The sequence below is a fragment of the Falco naumanni genome, chromosome 7, assembly GCF_017639655.2.
Source record: "Falco naumanni isolate bFalNau1 chromosome 7, bFalNau1.pat, whole genome shotgun sequence".
In the NCBI taxonomy this organism is placed as follows: domain Eukaryota; kingdom Metazoa; phylum Chordata; class Aves; order Falconiformes; family Falconidae; genus Falco; species Falco naumanni.
Window position 1 is genome coordinate 6,962,838 of NC_054060.1, and position 9,771 is coordinate 6,972,608.

Here is a 9,771-nt window from a genome sequence, read left to right on the forward strand (position 1 = left end):
TTCCTCAGAAATTACAGCAAACAACAGCCCACAGTCAAAGCACCTGACCAATAAGCAAAACGAAAAATCTCTGGAACCCAACATCTCTGGAATCACAACACTGTTCATACCACTAACTCCAAAGATACCGTTTAAATAGTAAGCTGTTGCATGAAACAACATTGCTAGAGCAAGTGAACTATGTTGTTATTCTTTTGGGTTTTTTTCTAGAAACGTATCACCTCTAAGCTTCAGTGAAAACACTGTCATCTTACCAATATAATCTTTTCTTGTGCCCTACGGTACATGAATATTAGTAAGACTAATGGTTAAACTGAAAATTAAATTTTCTTTTTCCTTTCTCTCCCCCCCCTTCTTTTTTTTTTAAATGAGTCAACTGTCTGTATTTTGGCTTGTGGACTTCATTAGTACATGAAGGCTGCAAAGAACCTCTACATTCCAAAAATTAAACACAAAGATGATTATATAAAAGACCTGAAAACACGTAAGTACAGTTAATATAGCTATGTCAAACGCTATGAAAACATATACCAGAACAATTAGATTTATAATTGCCTTGATACAGCATATGAGAGAGCTAGACCAAAAAAGCATACACTGGGATAGAAAGAAGTGCTCTGTGCCATGCTCTGTTTGAAAAGTATTCATCTGTAGTACTACTTGCTACCCAGCTGGGGACAAGAAAAAAAAAAAAAACCAACCACAGGTATTTAGGGATTCTTCCACAGTATAAAAAGTCTGTTAAGTGTTTACATTTTCACATACATTGTGTATCATATCCCATTAACAGATATTCCTACAATGGAAAGGAATATCAAAAGAAAGAGAATAAAAGAAGGACATGAGAAGGGTAATGATGAACAATAGGAGTCTCAGAAAATAGTCAAAAACTGTTGCAATGGATATTAACTAGAAGATAAAAAAAAGAGAAAGAAATATGTATTTTAACTCCTGTAAAGTTAATCAAGATTAAAATGCAAGGAAAAGTTCTAAAGACAAAAATTAATTTTAAGCAAAACTTAATTTACAGCAACCCTGTTTTATTAGGATGTCAACCCCACATCATCACCTAAACCTTCTTTTACGTAAATATCATAAGAATTTCCAGATCCTCATGATTCATAGGTCATTCAAAAGACACCGCAATCAACTCCCCATATCCCGCTGGGTACTTGTTTTCCTGTGATCCAGATATACACACAGACAAGAGAAAAGTGAAAACATCAATCACTGCCATCTTTCCAGATAAAGGCATACCTATCTATTTACTCTTCTATAACCTAGTTGCGCCCATTGCAAAAAAGTTATTTATCTGCTTCTTGAAGAGATATAAAGTCATAATTAACAGGTGGCTACAATGACCCTACTTACATTGCAAATATGGAAATTAACACACAGCAAATGCTTGTCTGACATTTATAAATGCCTCAATTTACCATGTATGGCAACAATCACTATTTCAGGATAGGGTTACCAAAAACGACTTTTTAGCTCAATAGTTTATACATGACTTAGGTACAGGCTTTGTTTTGGTTTATAGTACGACCCTGGAAGAAAAGGCGATTTACAAACTGGCAACTGCTAACTCAATAGTTCAGCTTTTGCAGCATATTCCAAAAATCAAACTCTGTTAATCTGATGACAATGGAAGTATTTCTGTGGACTCTAATGAGCTTTTGGTAAGCTCTTTTCTAAATTCCAATTAGCACTTCAGAACATGCTCACCTATAAGACAGTGAGCTTGACTTCATTCTGGATCACACCACTAACAGGACTATTAATGGAATTCCAACTACAAGAACTTTCTTTGGATTTACAAGTAAAAGCTGTAGAATTGAACTGATAAAAAGTATGAGTTCAGGGGGAGAATCTTACCAAAAAAAAAAAAAAAAAATCAGTTTGTCTCTTCAGCCCTACTTTCCGAATGTGTAAAAAACCAAGACATGAAAACTTTTTCCTCAAACTGAGCATATCTGATCCAAAGTTAAGAAACTTTCTACTGCCATTTTTACAGTCCCTTCTTGTAAAGGACTAACACTTGCAAGATCTCATCTGATCCTGAAAATTAAGGTCAAACTAGTTGCTCAAAATGCTGCAGAAAGAGATAGGATGTCTAAATAGATGAAGCAAAAAGGGATTTCTCGATTTAAGGGACCAGCAGCATTCCCCCTGCAACTATCTATGAAGACAGTTGGTTAAGAAAAAGCAAAGCTCTTTATATCACACTTCTCAGCTGGTGGGTATATTTGTAATGCAGCATTATAAAAAGTTGGCACTGGCCCCATATGTTGCATGTGACTAGCAAAGCTTATTCAAATAAGCCAGTACTAAAGTACATAAATACTAAAACATACAAAGCAGAAGACAAAGTCAGGCATAAGCAGCTCCTTTTATCACTTGCGCAGTTTCTGTAAATATCTACTCTTCTATCTCACCCCTATGGCAAGCAATGAAATTCATATTACAACAATACTTAACTGTAACATTAAAGGTTTCAGGATAGTTCTAGGTACACACCAGCTCTGAAAATATTTTCACTTCTGCTCCATAGATCATTTAAAACTCCTGTTTGCAAATCCCCATTTACAGCATCAATCTTTGGAGAAGGAAAGGAGGACTACTGGAAGTCGTTAGCCATTTTGCATTTAATATTTAATGTTTTGCAACTCTAATCAATCTCATTCAGAACACAGTATGCATTTGGATTGCTACATATTGGCTTTCTCCGTGCAAGTAAAAAGATGAAACGAAGCAGGGGGCAGGGGAATACATCTATACATTCTTGGTTATAATGATTGTATAGTGCCATGAAAATGGAGGATAACAACAACTACTTAATTGATTTTGCAAGTACAACAGGATAAGTTCAATGTGTTCCTGAATTACCTTATGAGAGGTTGTTACTCTTTGATGGATGTCCCACTCTTCATTGTCTTCACTATTCATAATCTTGTGTGCCCATATGTGTCAAACAACCTGCTACCCCTTAAAAAAAATGATATTCCTTATTAGTTGCAAGGAGTAAAAGCAAGGTGTTCGCTTACTTTTACTTTGTACCTGTGCTAGAACGCTACATTTTAATGCAGTTATGCCAGAAAAGGCCCTGAAGTGTGTTTTCTTTCATTAATCCAACGGTCCTCCAGAGGTTGAGGTGGGGAGAGTTTGCTTCTGCCAGATCAGGAAAAGGCTACAGAGGGTATTTTATGGAAGACGAGAGAAACAAGAGATGTGCTTCCTCTCTGGAGTAAACCTTGAAGAAATGGTCTAAGCTTTTCTCTAAGGATTACATTTATCTACTCCTGCCACGGAACAAGAATGGATGCAAAGGTTACACAGTAGCTATTTCTGCCTGACTGCTCAACATCACCCTGTGGGAGTGAGACACCAGGAAAAACCTTCAGGATCCATTTAGTTCCTCCCAACTCATTTTTGTGGGTTTTAGTTGTTTGGTTGGGTTTTGGTTTTTTTTTTCTGATTTGGTGGTGGTGGGTTTGGCTTTGGTCATTTTTGGGTTTTTTTTGTTGGCTTTGTGTTTTGTTTTGGTGGGTTTTGTTTGGTTGTTTTTATTTTTACATCTCCATCCCATCTGCGCTTCCCTATCTAAAGGATAAAACCTGACAACATAGAGCATTGACTTCTATGTCCTTCAACTGGACTTCTAGCACCACCAGATAGTCATCTCTCCTTCACATGACAGATTCAGGCTAACACATGCTGCGTTTCACAATCAGATAAAGATACCTTCACAATACAACCAATACTACCACCACCTCAAAAATCTTCAGCCTTTTCTTCACATATAAAAACTCTCTTTTTTAATATCGAAGTTTACTGAATGCCAGTTACAATCCCTACCCAGTTTCCTCCTCCAGACTTGCCCTCCTTATCCTCCTTCCTTGTCATCTGCAGTTAACAGGATCAGTCCCAATGACAGACCATTTCTCACAGCACTGTTGAGAGCCGTTGAGAGCATCCATGTTATTTCATCAATCCTTTGTACACCTCTATCTGACCTTTTGTTCACTTTGGCTGCAAGCTTCTCATGACAGGACCCCTTATCACGTGTGAGCACTGCAATAATATAATAAGTAATAAAAACATTAAATACTTCATTGTATAGCAGATCACACAAAACCAACTGTGACCTGTTTCTTCTGCAAATGAGTTGCACCAGAACAATTATATGAACTGTGCAGCTTTTAGCTTAAGTTAAAATTTCCGTCACTTTATGCAATATAAAATGTTGCTTTCCCAACGATAGCTCAGAAGAGGAGGATGAAAAAAGCTCTCTTCATCCCTCTTATGCACATTTTCCAAGAGCTTTGCTTCCCAAGATAAAACATACAAGGTCTGCAGATATGCTCACAGCCCTGCACAAAACTGCACTGCCATGACCTAATTTGATCACATTTCTAGCCTTGTTTTTTTGCATAGACGATCAGTCGCTGGTTCACCTTTTTTTTTTTCTTTAATTTTTGCATGATTTTCACTTTAAAACCCACACATTTTTTATTAGCTGATGCAAATTAGAAATGCACTGACTTCACAGACTACAGACAAGGTAACAGATTGCTCCACTAAAAAAGTAACAAGCTTTTTCCCCCCAAAGGAAAATTAGCTGCATATGGCAAGAGTAAGATCTGCAACTTTAATAAAAAGAAGTCTTATTTAGTGAAAGTAAAGCTCACTTACTCAATGACTTAAAGTTTGCTTAAAATAATAATAATTATAGTAAAGTAGCACACTAAAAAAAATAGCAAACATTATCTATTGATAATGTCTCATGTTGTCAAAGAGATCTCAGACTTTTCTACATCAGTGTGTCACTTCACTAAACTTACTGCAAACATCACGTGGAAAATTAATTCTGACATACGTATATACTCACATTAAAGAAAGTTCAAGGTTGGTACTAAGAGCAAGACCTTATAATACAGTATTTTGCTTATTGAGATGAAGTAATAGATAGACCCGATTCCTAAGCCCCAAGACTATACATCCAAGAGCACAATAAGAACCATATTTATTGATGTTAGCCTAACTCTATACAAAAAGGAAAGCGTACCATTACACATGACATTTAATATCTAGTATAGACCTGATCAGTGTAGGTCCTAGATGTCTGTGGTTGAAGTATTCCAAGACATTTAAATCAAATAAACAAGAAAAAAGAAACCCTGTAGAATAAGGATAATCACATAAGCATTCATTATTCTCACAACCCACTTCTCCCACCCATTTCAAAACTCAAACAAGCTAAATGTGTTCTCACTCAAATGGCATTTTAAAAATGGTCAATATGTGTTTGACAAAGAAACTGTGACTATGATCTTCATATGTCGCTTAGTTTCCTATTTCAGGAGCTCTTCAGACAAGACAGTAAGGCAAGCAATCATGTTATCAATTGTGTTCTCATATGACAATCGTAAAGTCTGTAAATAACATGTGAAATATTAAAATTTCACAGAGCCTTATAATCCTGAACATATTTTCTGGAATGCTACATTCCAGAAAGACATCAAGCAAGGTATCCAAGTAGCTGAGATGAAAATCACCAAGCAACACATGCTAATTGCTGGGTCCAAAAGCAATGAGTTAACAGTGCATGAATCCAAAACATCACAGAGGAACCGCTACTTCAAAGGAAAGAAGTCTTCACTCTTCATAAGCGGTCATTACAAGTTACACACTTCTCATCAGAGCTTTCTATAAAGCCATCTCGTAGCTTGGACATACTAAAGTAACTAAAGGAGTTAAAGTCCATCAGCTTCAGGTACATTGTATGATGCTGACTGGTGGTGTTACATACTAATAAGCAGCTGTTGTGTTGTTACATTCTGCAGGTGGCTGAAACTGAAGTACAGAGCTATCATTTTACCAAGTATTATCCACTTTACAGAGAGGCTGTGAGGTCTGAGTTTTGGGCCTGATGGAGAATTAGTGAAATCACCCAGCTCAAGTAACTTCAGTTCTGCAAACTAAAGAGCAAAATAAGAGACCTCACCTTCAGAAAACACTGGTAACTCATCAGCTGCTTACCATCCTCACTGGCAACCTTAACCACAGGCAGAGCCCAGTGAAGAAAATACTGCAAATCCTTCCAGATCAAGGACCTCAATGCTAGCACTAAAGCAAGGCCTTACGGATATTTCCCAGTAGAGAATGCTGCATAGGGTTCGCACAGCCGCAACCCTCCTCCAAGATGTGCGCTGACAAACCGCAGGGAGCTTGTGCTCTGCGGCACGCTTGGAGGTCCTCTTGTACCAAGCATAAAATACAAACCCTCTTCTAACTTACAGTGGTGCTGTTACTAAGGTTTAACCAGTAAGAGTCAGAAGAAAGCTTAACCTTAGAAGTAATAATTTGTTGCAAGTGTTACATATTTTAACATGACTTACTATCATTAAAGAATCCAAACACCAGTATGTCATAGAATGACAAAAGCAGAAAACGATGGCTAGTTCCAACCACATTAGAACAGCCGCTTCAGCCCTAATACTCATAGCACAGCAGATGAACAAAATGAGTGCTGCTTATAGAGTTTACTTCATTCAACAGTCTCTGGAAGACTTGTATTTGCTCTGTATTTCTTTTTAATATAGCATAAAAGAATCAGAGTGGACAAAATTCATTGGATGACTTCAGCGAATAAAGCAAGTTTTTCACTGCGATAGTATCATTCTGTAAGCAAATGCTGGAACAATAGAAAACAGCCTCACAGACGGCACATTTCCTTTAAGGGCTGCGAATTCACAGTAAGACAAAACAAAAAAAAATGAGTATACAGCCTGAAGACAAAAAAGAAAATATGGATGTGCAACTCTATCTAAGGGTCTAGGTGTACTTGTAATATGCTGCACTGCTTCCAGAGATCAAGAACAGGACTTCAGCATATCATTGATCTCTGTTCCTCGTTTTGACCATGTGCAAATTTCTGCCAGCAGCTAATTCCCTGATTCCTGTGAACTCAATTCCAGTCTCTGTGTCTGAATCAAACTTTGCTGCACTGGCATTTCACATTAGGAATGAGGTTCACAAATCAAATGAGAACTTAATTTCCTTGCATGAATAAATCCAAAGATCTTCTGACTTATCCACACCAAGAGGTGTTCTGTTAGAGTATCTACATTAACGCAAGCCCTGACATTAGATGCACCGGATGGGTTGTAAAGAAGGTGTTATAATAAACCAACTTCAGATGAAACAGGTGTGCCATAACTGCACTGTTAAGTTTGCACTAATGCACATCTGTCTCACCTATTAGCATAAAAATCCCTCCTGCAATCACACCGGGCACGTCCACACGTTCCACTATTACTCACGGTTTTGCAGCACACTATCAAAAAACCATGGACTATTTCTTCCCTGTACTTTCAAAAATGTATCTCAGAACTCATTGCACTTGTGTCATGGGAAGATTTTCTATTTAATCTTTGACATGTAGCAGCTCTTTTTCGTTGTATGCTAAGGACACCTATATTAGAAAAATATAGGTGGATCACCCTTGACCAAGATTGTTGGCAACAGGTACTGCTCTTTCCCCTGCAACTAATGCTAAAAAATAATTCATTGCTGACAATGAAAAACATTCTGGTACAGTCAATGGCATCTCTGAAATCACAATAAAGACCAGAGAGACCTATATAGAGGATATTATTTGCCAAAATATCACAGGCTCATCTACATTTGAAACAGATTAGAATGGATTCAAGACAGCTGCATTAAAAGAACACGCAGAAACTCCATTATTTGGAGCACGCTAACAGTAGGATGCAGAAAAAGGCTGACTGACATCATTCACCCCCCCACTCCCTCTCCTTCTAGAACCCATCTCTTCATCTTACCACGTAAAAAAAGCAATTCTTCCGACGAACTGCTCTCCCCCTGAAACATAGCTATCCTCCTACCAGCAGGATTCAGTTTTTGATGACTCCTTTCACTTTTTCCCCTCAAGCACCTAACAGCATTATCTCCTTCTATGATCTCAACCCAAAAAATAAGTACTTGTAAACAAACACCATCCAATTAAATTAATTTCATTTTTTGCAGCTCCGTTACAAAAAAATGACCCATGCAAAAGTCAAGTACGACTAAACCAACATAATGCAATCACCATGACCTATTCCACTCAAGATTTTAGAATCTGAGCAGAAACAAATCCAGTGTTGCACCTATAAATTTGCGAAAAGGGTTTCAGTTTTGTGACGCTGTTAAGGAACCAGAGTGAGGTAATTTTAAGTGACATTCCTGAGATCAGGAGACACAAAAACCCATTAAGTAGCAATTGACAACCGAAGTAATGTTTGCAGATTAAATTTAGAATATGACAAAGCGTTACAAAAAGAAAGAGGAACTGTACTTCAAATGGGCTTCGGAGCTTTCAAACTTTTAAAGGTCAATAGCAAGCAGGTTTTAAGAGAACAAAGAAATCTAACACTACCTATCTGCACCCGTCCAAAACACAACAAGAGGCCCCAACCCCAGCCAAAGCATGTGTCTAAGATGAATCTGAGAGTCTACATGAATTATCACCTTTCCGGGGTTTTGTTTTGAGTGCTGTTTTCTCTCTTCTGTCTTACATTGCTCTTTGGAGTCTCAATTTTTAATTCTCCTTTAAGGCAGCTTAAACCTGGAAAATAAAAGTAGAACTGAGCCACACAATGACACCAAAGAGAGAAATGGAGGTTAAAGCGATTAATACCAAAGCTATAGTGGGTCAAAACAGGAAAAGCCTTCGAAAATTAGGAAGGACAGGGTTATTTACTTGTGTTGGGACCTGAGCTTGGAAAGAAGGGCACTCCCTCAGGGTGCCAAAGGCTGGAGGGATAGTGCCGGCTGGACCGCTGCCCTGCCAGGCCGGCTGCCCCCAGGAATGGGGGTGGAAGGCAAGTACTGGGGAAAAGGATGGCAAGCACCCCAGAAAGCCGAGCTGCCGGGGAATAAAAACACTCCCTCGCAGGAGTTCACGCTTCAGGAACCGTCAAGCGCACACACGCACACAAATAAATAAAAATAACGAGCTGACCCAGCCCTGGCGCGGAGCCCCAAGGCGCGGCGGCGGGGAAGGCAAGCCGGGCCGCCGCCGGGGAAGCGGGGGACGCGCTCCGGTGGGGCCCGTGGCCGCCCACCACCCCGGGAGCCCCCGCCGCAGGCAGCCCCAGCAGCACGGGCCGGGAGCCAGGCGGGGTGGCCCGCAGCCGCCAGCCTCCGCGCCGCGAACGGAGCGGGCAAAGGCGGCGGGGGGGCTGAGCAGCCCCTCCCGGGGACGAGGAGAGGTGGCTGGGGGGGGAGCCCCCTCACAGCCCGCTGAGGGGCAGCGGGGCGGAGCAGGCCGGCGGCCAGTCCCGCCGGAGGGGCTGCCCGGCGGCGGCAAGGGGAGGCCCCGCGGAGGGCCATGGGGTCGCGCCCCCCCACCCCTTCCCTTCCCGCCCCCACCCGGTGTGGGAGTCTGGGGGCAACCGGGGCTCTGCCGCCCGCTGCCGTTACCTGTCTGCCGCCGGGGGAGGGGGGCGTGGGGGGGGCAGGCCCGGCCGTGCGCAGCCGCCCCCGCGCTGGCGGCGGTGAGGCGGGGGCAGCGGCGGGGCCGGCCGCGGGAGGGGGCCGAGCCGTGTGGGGACACTTTGCACCGAGCCGCCCCCCTCAGCTCGCTGCGGGGTCAGCGGGCAGGGACTGACCTCCGCCGCCGCCAATCAGCTGCCGCCGCGCTGGACCCGCCCCCAGCCGCGCGTCGCCGCCACGCTTGATTGGGAGCCGGGCTGACGGCGGCTCCGC

General features: G+C 41.4%; 1 protein-coding gene across 4 annotated transcripts in view; it reads right to left on the reverse strand.

Moving 5' to 3' along the window:
- ASB7 (ankyrin repeat and SOCS box containing 7) overlaps positions 1 to 9,619 on the reverse strand; it is a 30,663-nt gene extending 21,044 nt beyond the window's left edge. Inside the window, exons 1-4 of one of the 4 annotated variants that reach the window (XM_040601482.1) lie at positions 9,487 to 9,612; positions 8,533 to 8,629; positions 3,856 to 4,071; positions 2,887 to 2,985 (exon numbers count right to left, since the gene is read on the reverse strand). The gene's annotated coding sequence lies outside the window, so the exon portion shown is untranslated. Of the gene's footprint in view, positions 1 to 2,886; positions 2,986 to 3,855; positions 4,072 to 8,532; positions 8,630 to 9,486 lie in introns of all 4 variants that reach the window. The other 3 variants (XM_040601481.1, XM_040601484.1, XM_040601483.1) reach the window with 3 other exon arrangements.
- Between the last annotated feature and the right edge of the window lie 152 nt (positions 9,620 to 9,771).